General features: G+C 39.1%; 1 long non-coding RNA gene across 1 annotated transcript; it reads right to left on the reverse strand.

The window, feature by feature from the left end:
* Nucleotides 1–315: 315 nt before the first annotated feature.
* Nucleotides 316–2,510, reverse strand: LOC125590011. The gene is made up of 3 exons (XR_007326211.1): nucleotides 2,267–2,510; nucleotides 2,016–2,075; nucleotides 316–1,929 (listed from the first exon to the last, which is right to left on the reverse strand). It is a non-coding gene; the product is annotated as an uncharacterized LOC125590011 (long non-coding RNA).
* Nucleotides 2,511–16,696: the final 14,186 nt, after the last annotated feature.

Here is a 16,696-nt window from a genome sequence, read left to right on the forward strand (position 1 = left end):
AAAAAAAAAAAACAATGTCGTTTTCAATTAAAAAAAATCAAAAATAAAAAGCAAAACCCACTTACCACAGATCAAACTCGTGTTCCACGTATTTTCAATAGATCGTTAACCACTTGTGCTTGAAGAATCACAAAGAAAACTATTTGTGAAGTCATTTATGTGACTTCGCTTCGGTCACAATCAACGTCGGAATTGATATCTGTAAACTCTCCAGTCTCCAATTAATTTAATGAATGTAAATGTTAGTACAACTTGGAGACAATGAACGTCTTCGTAACTTCTGTACACAATGCAGGATGCTGAATCATGAAGTTACAGATTTCCCTTTGGGCTTTGGACCCTCTTTGTCAGCGGTGTGGCCTTTGAATCAGAAACAATCAATAATTGCTTATTTACTTGTCTCGAATCCTTGTCCATTTGGAAGTTATCAAACGTATTGTTTCAATAGTACATATCTTTGTTTGACACTCTGGAGGAAAAGCTGAATAAAAAGAAAATCATCTCTGTTGCTCAAACAATGACTTTACCATTTTGATTACTTGGAGCAGAGCCCCCGCGTTGTGAATATTGTTGTTGCCTCGTTGATATCTGAGAGGGAGGAATTTACCTGTGTTTGAAGGTGATCTCCTGAGTTTTGTATATTAAGAGGTCTGAGACAGGGATTGAAGAGTGATTTATATCGTTTTTGTATTGTGGTTGTTATGTGTTGTAATTGTAGTTGTTAGCCGAGGTTGTATTTATATGGCATTAATTGTCATATCGTCAAGGTTTGATATTATTGTTGGTCGTTGTGCGTGGGTTATATCATACATGGAGCCTTGTTAATAATTAAAAATATCCATTTAGAACTAAATGGTTCACTTAGATTTATACAGAAATAAGGTTTCCAAAATGCATGTATACAGAGTGGATGTTTTGCAATGCATACGTGAGTTCCACGTTTTTAGGTAAAACATGAACTGATGCATTTTGTTTTGAACATCTTAAATATGCAAAGGTTCATCAACGCTGCCTTTTGATAACCACCATTGACACAATAAGAGATGCCAAACTAAGTTCTTGCTTTATATAATTTGGAGGCTTAGCAAATGGAGAGGCCTGTGAACAGTGCCGGCTTTGGGGTAGTGCTAAGGGTGCAAATGCACCAGGTCCCACTTTTTAATTAAAATTTCTTTGCAGTTTTAGGGCCCTAAATTTTAACATTATGTTAAATTATAGGTCCAATTTGAAAAATCATCTATTAAGATAAGAAAAAAATTTATATGTTACATGGCCCACCTGTTTTTCACGCCGGGCCTGCCTGTGAAGAGATAAATATAGGAGATCGTATATGGACTAAGATATTTCATGTAAAGACAGTCATGACATATTCAAATATCTGTCACGTTCGATTTACCCAGTGGACAATCATTTTTCTACACTGTTCTTATCTGTTCGGTCAAGGGACAACAATTTCTTTTCCCGCTGGAAATTTCCAGACTTAACAAAGTTATGAGTCACAGATAACCAGACTTACGGAGGTAAATGTTCAGACAAGATCACTTGGGAAAAACACTTTCAGAGAATAGATGTTTAGATATGTTTTCTATTTGCAAAATGGAATATGATATTCATGCCGCTCAAAACAGGGAAGACGATAGTGTCTCATTTTTTCTGAAAACTGGAAAAGATGGATTTTTTGTTCTCTCAGGCACATAGAATCATCTGATTCTCGGTTTGGTTGGCTACTATGGCTCCTTGTTGCGACTCTGAAGAGAAAATACTGGTTCGCTGGTCTGGCCTGGTTTCTCTGTTTCGAATATTGTTGAGCCTGATCGGTTTTTAGACCCTTCTGATATATCTTTCTCATCTATGTCTTCCCAGTCACCTTCCACTCCTGATGTCTCTTGGTCATCTCTCTGTGGACCTTGGAAGCAACATTGTCGTACCCTACAACCCCACCAAAAGAAAAACACTCAACATTAGTTAAAGCCCGAGCAATGCCAAGAGATTACATGTGAGATCTATTTGTTTACCTCCTTGGCAATGTTACTGAATGCTTGAATGTATTGCTCTGCAAATCTCAAACTCACAGCCTGAAAATTGTACAGTGGTAAGGTATAAGATCACATTTGGACGGCTAAAAATACAAGCTTAAACTCATGAATATATATGACAAAACCATATGACATTTGGAAAGTCCAAGAAGACATGGAAACCTTTGTCTAGAGTGAATAAAAAAACTACGAAAAATTAAGTGACCAAGCTAGGTTCGTTAAAAACTCACCTCAACTCCCCCAGTTTCTTTGAGAGACTGAGATAACATGGCAAGGCCTCTAACAGTTGCTTGTGATCTAGCAAGTATTGCTTCAGCCTCACCTGAATAATATTATCAAAGGATAATATAAGAGTAAAGCCCTGTTCGTTTGTATATCTGGAAGATGCATCCAGATGGTCCATTTAGATGTCTTATCCAGATGCTCCATCTAGGTGTTGTTCGTTTTTTCATTTCGTCCATGCATCCAGATGAATCATCTGAATGCAACTATGTTCGTTTGCTTTTCATTTTTTAACTTTCATCTACATCCAGGTGGACTTGTTAATAAAATGATTAAAATATATTTTTTTACGTTTCGGCGGAAAAATAGCATTTTTACAGTTTTGGCGGAAAATATTTTTGCGGTTTTTGAGAAAAATGTGTTTTTGGCGAAAAAAGGCATTTTTGTTGTTTTGGCGGAAAAAACGTTTTTATGGGTTTGGCGGAAACATACGTTTTGCAGTTTGGACGGGAAAAGTGTGTTTTGCGGTTTTGGCGGGAAAAGTGTTTTTGACGGAAAAAGTTTTTTTCACGATTTTGGCGGGAAAAAGCATTTTTTCGATTTTGGCGGGAAAAGTTTTTTTCGCGATTTTGGAGGGAAAAGAATTTTTGCGGTTTAGACGAGAAAATACATTTTTTCCTGTTTCGGGTGGAAAAATACATTTTTCCGATTTTGGCGGGAAAATGCGTTTTTCCGATTTTGGCGGGAAAATTCCGTTTTCCGGTTTTTGCGGGAAAATTTGGTTTTCCGGTTTTGGCGGGAAAATTCGATTTTCCAGTTTTGGCGGGAAAATGTGTGTTTTCCGGTTTTGGCGGGAAAATTGCGTTTTTCGATTTTGGCGGGAAAATTCCGCTTTCCGGTTTTGGCGGGAAAATTGTGTTTTCCGGTTTTGGCGAGAAAATGCATTTTTCTGGTTTTGGCGGGAAAATTGCGTTTTCCGGTTTTGGCGAGAAAATTGCGTTTTTCCGGTTTTGGCGAGAAAATGCTTTTTGCGGTTGTGGCCAGAAAATGCTTTTTGGAGTTTGGCGGGAAAATGCGTTTTTTGCGTTTTGGCGGGAAAATGCGTTTTTTGGGTTTTGGCGGAAAATGCGTTTTTTTTTTTTGTTTTGACGGGAAAATGCGATTTTTCGGTTTTGGTCGAAAAGTGCGATTTTACTGGTTTGGCCGAAAATGCGTTTTTATGGATATGTGTGTTTTACGTTTTTTTGCGGAAAAACGCATCTCGCGGTTTTGGCGGGAAAGTGTGTTTTTCAGTTTTTGCGAGAAAATGCATTTTTTGGTTATAGCAGAAAAATGTATATGCAAAAAAATAGAATTTAGGGTTTGAAAATAATATTTTGATTTTAAAAGGTCATTTTTGTCATTTATCATTTTGGATTGAACTAGATGCATCTGCATCCAGATGCACCATCAAGACTCACCTTCATTTGGGTGAGAATCTGAGATGAATTTTGAAAAATTCAGCTGGGTGATCCATCTGGATGTAGCATGCACAAAACGAACATCGATTTGCATCTTCAGCCAGATGGATCATCTGGGTGAGCAAACGAACAGGGCCTAAGTATGAGCAGTGGAGAAAATAGTTCCTCTAGCCCCAAGTAGTCATCAGTGTATAGTGAAAGAATCAGAAAACGGAACTAAAAATTCTTTTAATGAACATTACTAAGCCCCACACTGGAGAAGGAGAATTAGAGAAAGAATGTCTAATATATAAAGAGATGTCCAAAGTGAACAAAGAGATGTGTGGACAATATGGTACTAGATAATAAAGAGTTGGACATGGACTTTCGCAGTCCCAACACTTACCATATGCTCGATTCACTTGGTTCGTCTTTGCAGCTTCAGATGCCAAGGTTACATAAATTTTCTTACCATCAGCAATGTTAATATGAGCCTGCCTTTCTCCTGTTATATATAGTAAAGCAAAGGATGAAAAATTGTTAAGCAAGCTTCTTGTTTTTTTAAATGCAAAATGGAAAACTTAAAAAAAAAAGACAGAAGAGTCAAACATTTTTCTAAAATTAGATTAGATTCAGATGGAATATATCATGTGTGATAGAGTGAAGATACATACATCTAGGCAAAGGAGGATGATTCCCATGAATCACCGTTTTTCTTGATGTTATGTGAATCCCAAAAGCAGAGGAGGGGAACAACAAAGAAGTGAGGCCAAGTCAGAGAGCGTTGGACGTTGAGTGTCAGACGGCTGTATGGGCAACAACAGCAAGTAAACATCTTCCAAAGAGGCTTCTGGGTTTTCGAGTGAGATAAACTGAGAGAGGGTGTTTGTGGGGCGTGATTCCCAGTCCTTAGCCTCTCCTATTTATATGGTTTGAGGTTTTTAACACGCATGAAGCTTTGATTGTAAATGTAGGGAGACAGAGAGTTGGTGGGAGTTAATGATTTCATTGTAAATTGAAGATTCATTGTATATGTTAAGAGAGAAACGTTGAATGGAGAATAATGATGAGACGAAATTGAAGAAATAGGGGAGGTCAAAAGTTGACAAAAGGAAGTTTTTATTTTAACCACGACAGAGACGGTGTCTAAGATGGAGGCGACTTCAGACCTAATTGAGTGAAACCTTAAACGCAGAGTTTGGATGTCTTTGGTTTCATGACTAAGCAGGCTTGCCAATGGGCTGCAGGATTTATCGGGTTCGTTTATGGACCTATAGCAGTGATATATATATTTGATAACCCAAAGTAAAAGACAAATTAGATATCGAAATCATAGCACAAAACTAATTTACCTAAGGAATATTTATTGTTTCAACAGGACCCACAAAAAATTACATGCTGCGTGGACATGCTTAGGAGAGAGCAAAAACTCTCCTATTATAATATAGATTATGGCGTATTTGGAAGTCGCAAAATTTATAATTGTTTCGTAAAAAGAAAATTCTTTTACATACAATTGTGATCAAGTAGCTGTGGATATGCACTATCAAACCACTCACAAAATTTAACTCAATTGTGTGGATTTAGTTCAGTCAAACTCCAAATGGGCTTCGTGGCCCAACTCGTCTGAAACCTGCAAGAAAGAATCAAGCCCAAGTCTCAGTCCAAGGTCATTCGGTAAATGAAACAAAGCGTTTTAGAATGGACAACAAGTGGGAAAGTTTGTTATAACAAACTTTCGAAATTGAGTCATCATCATCATGGATAGAGAGATAGTTTCTGATCAAGATACAGAGAGAAAGAGAAGGAGAGTGACTTAGCTTGAGTTCGTGAGGGTGAGCATCTACGGACTTGCGAAAGCGGTATACGGTCAGGCGTACCATCCTGGTGGCGACTTTCCGATCTCACAGAGGATACGATAAGCAAGCTTAATCTCTTGTACTTTCCATTGATTCGTCATTGTTGTGATCTTATATTCTCGAACGTGGTTGATTGTGAATCAGTTGAGGGATTCCGATTCTCTCCCTGGTGAGTAGATCAACGAACACTGGGTGAACAAATCTCTTGTGTTGCTCTAGTGTTTGATTGTTTAATCACTTGATCTAACCTGAAACCATAACCAATCGAAATCAATCACATAAATAAAGCAAATCAAAACCTAATATGAGTCGATCTAAAACTCTACAAGTGGTATCAGAGCGCAGTGCTAAGGCTAAGAGTTAGATCATATCTGATAGGAGAAAATGAAAGAACTCTTATATGTGATTGCGTGATTAGCGATCATTGTGGTTTTGGGATATCGTGCTTGCGTGGTTGTTGCTGTTACGTTTCGTGTTCAAATTTGCAGTGAATCTCGAGATATCTAAGGTTCATGATGGAACCTACTCTTGGGAGGATTGAGATGGAGAAGTTTGATGGTAAAGGAGACTTTGGTATGTGGAAGTTCAAGATGATGGGACAGCTTGAGAACCAAGGCCTTCTTGCAGTTATTATTGATGGCTTCACGGTTTACTCTACCTCAGAAAAATAGGAAGAAGGTGAGAAACCTGTGATTGATCAAAACAGGTTCAAAAAGGACTTAAGTTTGAGAAGCTTACTTGGTACCTGCTTGAGCGACTCCATCTTGAGGAAGGTCATGTACGAGCAGACTGCTCTAGGCATGTGGAAGTCTCTGGAGAAGATGTATCAGCTCAAGTCTCTTCCAAACAGGATCTACCTGAAGGAGCAGTTCTATTGCTACAAAATGGAGGAAGACAAATCAATTGAAGAGAATGTAGACATATTCTTGAAGCTAATAGCGGATCTAGAAAGTTTGAAGGTTACTGTAACAGACGAAGACCAAGCTATACAGTTGCTCTCTGGTCTCCCTGCTGCGTATGAGCCACTGGTCCACACCCTTCAATATGGAACAAGCCGTAATACTCTCACTGTCTCCGAAGTTGTTACCTCAGCATATTCAAAAGAAGCAAAGCTTAGACAGAAGAGACTACTAAACCAAAAGAAATCAGCCTCTGAAGGTCTATATGTTGAATCAAGAGGAAGATCATCTAAGCGATCAGACAGTGGTAACAACAAGAAGTACAACAAATCTAAAAGACGAGGTGATTGTTCTAAGTCCAGAGGCAGATCAAACAAGACAAAGAAAGGAGTATGTTTCTCAAGTGGCAAAGAAGGCCACTGGAAATGTGAATGTCCAAACAGAGGACAAAAAACAATGGTGAACAAGCTGTGAATACAGTAACTCAAATCAAGCAACCACTAGTTCTAAAACCAAGTCTACACGATTCAAGAAAGGAGTGGATTCTAGATTCAGGATGTACATTTCACATAACACCGGATAAGGACGTCTTGTTTGATCTACAAAAAGGAAATGGAAGTAAATTTTTCATGACAAATAACACAGAGCAAAGTTAAAGGCATTGGCAAAATCAGAATAACAAATGAAGATGGTTCAGTGGTTATTCTAAAAGATGTTTGTTATATGCCAAACATGAGCAGAAACTTAATTTCCTATGGAATGTTAGAAAAACCAGGATGCAAATATCAAGGTGGAGATTTCACAATAACATTCTACAAAGATAGACATAAAGTGATCACATGCAAGTATGAGAATGGTCTATATCATCTACAAGGAACCGTGTCACGAGGTGAAGCTAATATCAGTGAATCTACTGATTTGAAGACTTCAATTGTGCATTCACGGCTGGGACACATGAGCTCAAAGAATATGGAGTTGCTTGTAAAAGAAGGATTTATTCCAAAGTCTGAAGTTGGAAAACTAGAATTCTGTGAAGGCTGCGTTTTGGAAAAGTCACATAAGCAAAGTTTTCCTACGGCTAAGTATACTACTAAAGGCATCCCACAGTATGTTCATTCAGATCTTTGGGGTTCTCCATCAACTCCAGAAAGTCTTGGAAGTTGCAAATATTTCATAAGCTTCATTGATGATTTCTCTAAGAAAGTGTGGGTTTATTTCCTAAGGACTAAAGATGAAGCATTCTCTAAGTTCAGAGAGTGGAAGGAAGCAGTTGAAAGCTACACAGAGAAAAATATCAAGCGTTTAAGAACTGACAACAGATTGGAATATTGCAACATTCAGTTTGATGAGCTATGCAGGAAATCTGGAATCAAGAGGCGCCAAACTTGTACTTACACTCCTGAACAGATTGGGGTTTAAGAACGTATGAACCGCACCATTATGGATAAAGTGAGAAGCATGCTTGTAGAAACTGGTTTGGGACAAGATTTTTGGGCTGAAGCTACTTCTACTGCAGTGTATCTGATAAACAGGACACCAAATTCAACCTTAGACTTCAAACTACCAAAGAAAGTTTGGTCAGAGAATAGGCCTGATTTATCGCACTTAAGAAGGTTTGGTTGCACGACTTACGTTCATGTTGTTTAAGAAAAGACAAGTCCGAGAGCAGTTAAAGGTGTATTCTTGGGTTATCCGTTTGGTGTTAAAGGATACAGAGTCTGGATTCCAAAAGACCTTACGTGTACTACGAGCAGGAACGTTGTGTTCAAAGAAGATGAAGTCTACAAAGATACTCTAGTTCAACAAGTTACTGATAAAGGAAAGAACTCAAAAGTTTCAGAAAAGCAAAAGAAGAAAGCTGGAAAGAAAGTTTCATTCAGTTCAAGTCTGGTTCATGGACCTAGCAGTCCTGATTATGAGCATGGAGAAACGTCTGGCTCAGGAAACTCAGAAGATCAAGAAGGATCAGAAGAATCAGAATGTGATGAAGAAACTGAAGGAATTGTTTCTGCAGAAGTAACAAAGACTACAAAATCAGTGGATAACTACATGTTGGCCAGATTGGGTTCGTAGACAAAATGTAAGGCCACCGTCGAGATATGAAGATGCAAACTTGGTTGCATATGCTTTGGCTGTTGCAGATGATATTGAGAAGGAAGAACCTAAGTCTTTTGAGGAAGCTAAGAGAAGTAAAGATTGGGAGCACTGGAAAATTCTGCAGATGATGAAATGGATTCACTTGAGAGAAATCACACTTGGGATCTGATTGAGAAGCCTAAATATCAGAAGACAGTGGGTTGCAAGTGGATTTTCATGTACAAACCGGGGATTCCAGGTGTTGAAGATAGAAGATATAAAGGAAGACTCGTTGCAAAAGGATATTCACAGAAAGAAGGCATTGATTACACTGAGGTATTTTCATTAGTTGTTAAGCATATTTCAATCCGTTTGATGCTGTCAATTGTGGTTAATAAAGACTTTGAGCTGGAACAGCTAGATGTCAAGACCGCGTTCTTACATGGAAATTTAGAAGAAAGAATTTTAATGGATCAGCAAGAGGGTTATGTTAAACCAGGAGATGAAAATAAAGTGTATCTTCTCAGAAAATCGTTATATGGATTGAAATAGTCTCCGAGACAGTGGAATTTGAGATTTGATAGCTTCATGGAGAATGAGAATTTTGTCAAGAGCATTTTTGATTCATGCGTGTATTTGAGAAATGTGAATATCCTTAAGGAAATCTATCTTCTGTTAGACATGGATGATATGCTCATTTCTTCGGGAGACTTGGCAGAGATTCAAAAAGTTAAAGACAACTTGAGTTGAAATGAAGAATCTAGGAAAAGCTTTAAGAATTCTCGGAATGGACTTCATACGTGATAGAGAGAAAGGAACTTTTATGTTATCTTAGAAAGCCTACATTGAGAAAGTTCTAAGAAGTTTTGGTCTGGAAAATTCTAAGCCAGTCACAACTCCATTGGCGCCTCAATTCAAATTGAAGAGTCTGACCAAGGCAGAGACATTAGAAGAAGCTGCGAGAATGGAAGGAATTCCTTACGCGAGTGCTTTGGGGAGCCTAATGTATGCCATGATAGGCTCCCGACCAGAATTAGCTCATGCATTGGGAGTTGTGAGCAGGTTTATGTCCAAACTAGGAATGGATCACTGGCTGGCAGTTAAGTGGATTCTTAAGTATTTGAGAGGTTAATCTAAAACCAGTTTAACGTTTGTTAAGAGTTCAGGTTGTTCAATTGAAGGGTTTTCAGATTCAGATTGTTCATCTGATTTGGACAGACGGCGTTCAGTTACTGGTTATGTTTTCAATTTTTGGGGTAATAGAGTTTCGTGGAGGTTAAATCTACAATCAGTTGTAGCTTTGTCGACTACTGAGGCAGAGTATATGGCACTCTCCACAACAACCAAGGAATCTATTTGGTTACGTGGTATTTGTGAAGAACTAGGTTTTCAAACATGCAATGTAAAAATGCATTGTGATTCACAAAGTGCCCTAGCTCTAGCAAAGAATACAGTTTTTCACGAAAGGACCGAGCACATTGCAAACAATTATCACTTCATCCGTGATATTGTTGTTCAGGGTGATATTACTCTATACAAGATTCACACAAGAAAGAATCCGACACACTTCCTAACTAAAGTGTTACCTGGTCCGAAGTACAGACTGTGTTCAGAGCTGGTGAACTTGCTTTGAGGAAGCAGCGGCTCTGGGTAGCGACGTGGCGTTGATGTTGGTTAGCTCGCAAGATATAAAAGAGTGAATTAAATAATGTCAATCATCAGATATTATTTAATCTTATTGATCGTTAAAACAACATAAGATAAAGAAGAAGAAGTTGTTACCTAAGTAATGGAAGTGAGGTGGAGTTCTCTAGGAAAGTTCAGTTTCATGTGGAGTATCTTCGAGGTTCCTGAAACAGTCAGAAGGTCAGAGCCAGTTATTGGTTCAGAAATTGTTATCTCAAACTACATCAAAAGTTTTTGGGTTCAACGAAAAGAGAAAGGTCAGAAAAGACTTATATGGGTTCGGTGATGAGAAAGGTTGAAGCTTTTGATGTCAGACAGTTGGTTTTTAAGCAGTCAGACTCAGATCGGGTACATGCAGATGGAGTGAAGGGTTCATCGATTCAGATTCAGTTCATTCAAGATGAGTGAATCTTGTTTTGGGTCAGGTTCCGTCATATCTGCAGAGAATACAGAGAATGGCCCGCCGGGTGAAGATCCGATGATATTCTTCTTCAAGAAAAGAAGAACATGAAAAGGAAAGAAGAGATGCAGAGAGTTCCTTGTTGAGATGGGTGTTCTCTGGAGTTTGCGGGGCAAAGCAGAAGCTCCGGGAGACATCGGCAGAGGTCCGATGTGGTGAAGACGATAAATCACCTTAAAGAGAAGGGAGAGAGACAAGGTGGCTAGGGTTTCGAAGGGAGAGACAGCACTTCAGTGTTTTGTCTGAATGGTGGAGATTGTGAGTTTAGTTCAGCCAAACTCCAAATGGGCTTCGTATTCTACGGCCCGGCTCGTCTGAAACCTGCAAGAAAGAATCAAGCCCAAGTCTCAGCCCAAGGTCATTCAGTTTCAGAATTGTCAACAAGTGGGGAAGTTTATTATAACAAACTTTCGAAATTAAGTCATCCTCATCACAGAGAGAGATAGTTTCTGATCGAGATATAGAGAGAAAGAGAAGGAGAGTGACTTAGCTTGAGTTCGTGAGGGTGAGCATCGACGGAGTTGCGAAAGCGACGTACTATCCTCGCGGCGACTTTCCGATCTCACAGAGGATAGGATAAGAAAGCTTAATCTCTTGTACTTTCCATTGATCCGCCATTGTTGTGATCTTGTATTATCAAACGTGGTTGATAGTGAATTTCAGTTGAGGGATTCTGGTTCCCTCTCTGGTGAGTAGACCAGCGAACACCGGGTGAACAAATCTCTTGTGTTGCTCTAGTGTTGGATCGTTGAATCACTTGATCGAACCTGAAATCATAAAAAATCAAAACCAATCACATAAGTAAAGCAAATCAAAACCTAATATGAATCGATCCAAAACTCTACAGTAGATGGTCATACATACCCGGACATGTATGTAGTCCAGCTTTATTCCAAATCATGCCAATAAGGGAAGGGGAGAACCAAGATGATGAACTCATTCAAGATAAAGAACTTGGGAATTGAGAGCCAAACGATCCAATGGGAGACGACAACAACATAATGAAGCAGCTCAACAATTGACTACTACGACTTCCTGACAAGCCATATGGTATTGTCCTACAATTGGAAAAATAAATGCAATTATGATGCATCGTTTTATCCTGGTTCTAGTAAGGTAGTTAGTGGATTGAGTGTAAGAGATAATATTGGATACTTAAATTATTCAGATCAAGAGATGCTGGTACAACCTCCTCGAGTTTGGAAGCAGAGGCTCGAATGCTTCTTATGGCCACACAACATGTTTGATCTGCAGTTTTTTCAAATGTTATTTTCAAGTAGATTCGGAAAAGTTGATAAATGCTATCAATGAATTCCATAAGGATATTGATATACAATCTTCTTATTCATCTGAGATTTTGGCACAATAACCTTGGGAGTCTTTTACATGTTTTTTCTAAGACAACCCGATAATGAAGCAACTCAAACATTGGCATGAAAGAGTGATAGACCATGCATTTTACCCACTTTTAACCATGGTTTGTGAGTGTTTTAAGATATCTTATTACTATATAAAGTCTATTTAGAGTAATTACAGGTTCAAGTACTAACGGGAAGAAAATGATGTATTTGGAGCTATTTGGAGACTTTCTGAGCTTTGCTGGACGGTCGATTATTTGTCAGAATATTGACCGATGGTTACCAAGGAATATCGATCGATGGTGAACTCTTCATATCGATCGACGGCGAAGCCACCCGAGAGTTAATGACAAATTAGAAGAATTAAAGTTTCACAAAAGTCTCAATAATTACATTTTAAGTCCATGGCCGCATGTTAGGCTATTTATTAGGATTTTGTATCATTTTAGAGGCAGACTTGCCTAGAGACCTTTTTAGACCTAGTTTAGAGGAAGCAAGAAGCCACCATTGAAAGGGGAGAGCTTAGAATTGGAGAGATAGATCAACACTGCAAAACAAAGAAGATCTTGAACTCCCTTGCTTTTATTCATTTTGTTGCTTACTCTATTTACTCATTTTATTTAAGTATTATTCAGACCATCATAACTATGTGTTCCATGAATATGTCTGAGTAATCCTTATTGTTAGATTTAGGTTTCGCAATAGGTTGATAAATGTATTACTGACAACAACAATTGTTAGGGTGTTTAGAAATATAATTCTGTCATCTAGTTATGCTTAAAGCTAAGTTTAGGATTGATCACCCTTTAAACTTGGATCTTAGGATTAATCGGGGTCAAGCCATCGCTTGACTCAATACCTGAAAATAACTAGTATGATCTTACTGACTAGATACAGACGAGAGTTGGTCTTGTGAGTTAGAGAATTTAGATCAAACCTATCTGTAATGCTTTCTAGAGAATTTAGATCAAACCTATCTGTAATGCTTTTTGAAAGGTGTATCGATCGATATTCATAAAGAATTATCGATCGACACTTTTTCGTGATTAACATACGAGAGTTGAAATCCGAGATCCAGATTAGATAATCAGATTGATTATATCTTAAGTTTGAATTCAAGAATGATTAATATCAATAAATCCCTAAAACCTAAATTAAGTTTTACTTATCATACCTAAGAATATACCTGAATCTAGCTATTTCTCCTAACTGTTAACAACCTCAAAACAAATTAATCGAGCAATATACTTGCTCACCACTCCATTTACTGCTTTAAAACTTATAAACCATGTAATTTAGATTTATTTCAAGACCATAATCTATTGTGTAATCCTAGAGTCTTTGTGGATTCGATCCCAAAGTACTACCTCCGAACCTCCTATTTGAGAGAGTAATTCTCTCCTTAGGGTAATTTGAGTGATATCAAATTTGACGTCGTTGCCGGGGACTCTTTCTTATTACCATTAGATTAAGTTTAGAATTTAATCTAGATTTTGTTACAAAATTTGCTAAAAGGTTTTCTCTCATTTCCTGCTGACACAGGAACTTCAAGATGGAAGACATGGATTTCGGCCAACCATTGATCGATGAAATTGCAACAACATCGAGCGACGAGTCGACAGAGATATCTGTCAACACCGCACATCAAACATCGATCGACGATACCCCGCCGGAAGCAGGTAAGTTTTCTCTTACCAATAACGGTAATGAGGAAGTACTCCTAGGAGAACCTAAAGGTAAACTAAGCAACGCAAATAAACAAATTGTGGATGAACAGGGGACTGCAATCCCTGTTATATTAATTCGATCTCAAAAAGAGATCATGGATGGAAATTGCCTTTGCAAGACTACTTAAACCCTGGCCGGACCTATTCCAATAGGTCCGCCATTAAACTACCAAAAGATGATACCAAGAAATCCGGGGTTAGCCTCGAATACTTACTCATGGTACGTCAAAACCCTTTCCGTGGGACCATCTCAGGGCATCCACACGATCACATCGAGTATCTAGAAGATATGATGGATGACGAATACAATCGCTGTAAACTCTTTCCATTCTCCTTAGAAGGCGACGCCAGAAAATGGCTAAACCAACTACCAACAGGATCTTTGACCTGTTGGAAGGAAATAAGTGGCACCTTTATCAATCAATTCTTCAATGAGACGCGTTACTGGGATGTAAGGAAGAAAATCTCCACTTTCTGTAAAGGTCCACGTGAATCATTCAGAAACGCATGAGAGAGATTCAAGAGCTACCAATTTGAATGTCCCCATCATGGCTATTCATAGCCACAACTCATTAATACCTTTTACGGAGGTATTAACTTTCATTACCAAATCACGCTTGACACAACCAGTGAAGGGAGCTTCAGTACCAGGAACCCTGAAGAGGCAAAGCGTTTGATCAAACATGTAGCTACGGGTAGATCCTACGAAATGATGGACGTAGAACGAGAAAGGAGAGTTGACTCAATGGATGAATCACCTTTAGTCAAAATCAAAGAATTTGTAGATTCGCTTCATTCGGCTCTGGAGGGACAACGAGTAGACTCTAGATTAGTCAAAATTTTGACGATGATACCCTTTCTGAATTAGAACAACGAGTAGACTTCGTAGATAATTCGACCTTGAAAGATAGGTACCCTATCCCTAACCCCGATAGCTTTACCCAAAATTACGATGCTACTGTTAGCTCACGCCGAGGCAGAGCAAAGTTTAGATTAAACCAAGCTTTCACAGAAAATCGCAAATTGGCCACTGACCTGAACGGAAAAATAGACATAATGTACATGAGCTAATGAGGAAGTTCGACGCCTTAAGTGAACACATTAAGAGACTGGACGGTCAAGTCGCGGAAAACGCAACTGCCATTAAAAGAGTGGCAGGACGTCTTCCTGGGCGGACTGACGCGAACCCGAAACGTCAGGTTAATGCCGTGTTACTAAGAAGCGGAAAACGCCTAATTCCGAGTGCAATAGAAATTAACAACGCAGAAAAACGTGTTGTAGTTAAGGAAACCGGTGAAAATAGGTCACGCCCGATAATCCTCGATGATTCCAATACCGAGTCAGAAACACCTCGAGAGAAAGAGCTGCCCAACACTGAGGAAGCAGCCGTCAACCTCAAGGAGGAAGAAGAAGAGTTGGAAGAAGATGTGGAAATCGATCGACAAGAGAGAACCAACATCGATCGACACGCTACGGTAAATATCGATCGACTATGTGGAAACAATGTCGATCGACGCTCAACTCCTGCTGAACCAGCCATGGAAAGATTGTATAGAACTTTACCATCCTTCCCTCCTAACAAGACGCAAACTAAGCGAGAATTAGATAAAGCGATCTGCAAGAAAGCATTCGTTAAGATCATGTTGGAGATGCCATTGAGTGATGCCATAAAAGTATCACCTTCAATAAAAAAAATATGTAAAAGACATGGTATCCAACAGCTTTCCAGCCGCTGAGCGCAGCGTCATGATGGTTTCAGAGGAGGTAAGTGCAATAATCCAAGGAGAAACTCCGATCAAGAGACCCGATCCGGGAAACTTTGTTTTGGATTGCAATATACGGAATAAAAGTTTTCCTCGATCCCTTTGTGATCTAGGTTCGAGCGTGAACCTCATGCCGCACTCTGTCGCGATATCCCTAGGATACGATAAGTTCAAACCTACCAAAATAACTTTGGTTCTGGCCGATAGATCCGTTAGATTACCTGAGGGAGTGCTTGACGACGTGCCGATAAGGATTAACGATTGTCACGTCCCAACGGACTTCGTGGTGCTGAAATACCAGAATTATCCAAAGGATCCCCTCATTTTGGGTAGACCATTTCTAGCTACAGCAGGAGCGATAATTGATGTCAAAGAGGGTAGAATATGTCTAAACATTGGAAACATCCCTATGACCTTCGACATGGATAAGCTGATAAGACGACCTTTAATCGATAAGCAGACTTCCTATGTGGATGATATCTGTGAATTGACTGAAGAATCTTTCATAAACTTGTGGTCAGATGATCCCCTGGAGAAAGTACTCACATCTAGTGAAGAAGAAACATTTAGTGTCGATTGTAGAGCTGAGGAATACACACGATTAATGGACGCAAGTATGGAAATAGCGAACGTTGATGACATAGAGGATGACACTTCAGAAATCAATGTCGATCGATATTTAATGAAAGCTGTCGACCGACAACCATCCTCCTTGGAGGACTGGGATCCCGAAAAGGCACCAAAGATTGAGTTAAAACAGCTACCCGCTGGACTCAAATATGCTTTTCTCTATAAAAATTCCTACCCCGTAATCGTGAACGCCAACCTGACCAATGGAGAACTAGCGTTGTTATTAAATAAACTATGCAAATATAGGAAATCCTTCGGATACTCTCTCGAGGATATTCCTGGCATTTCTCCAGATCTGTGCATGCACCGGATTCACCTAGAAGACGGTTCGAAATCGTCAGTGGAACACCAAAGGCGACTGAACCCGAACTTTAAAGAAGTTGTTAAAAAGGAAATAATTAAACTTCTAGATGCCGGAGTCATTTACCCGATTTCGGATAGCAATTGGGTTAGCCCCGTGCATGTCGTACCAAAAAAGGGCAGAATCACTGTAGTGAAGAATGATAAGGACGAACTCATTCCCACGCGAACTGTCACTGGA

This window comes from Brassica napus, chromosome C7 (genome assembly GCF_020379485.1).
Source record: "Brassica napus cultivar Da-Ae chromosome C7, Da-Ae, whole genome shotgun sequence".
NCBI classification, from domain to species: Eukaryota; Viridiplantae; Streptophyta; class Magnoliopsida; order Brassicales; family Brassicaceae; genus Brassica; species Brassica napus.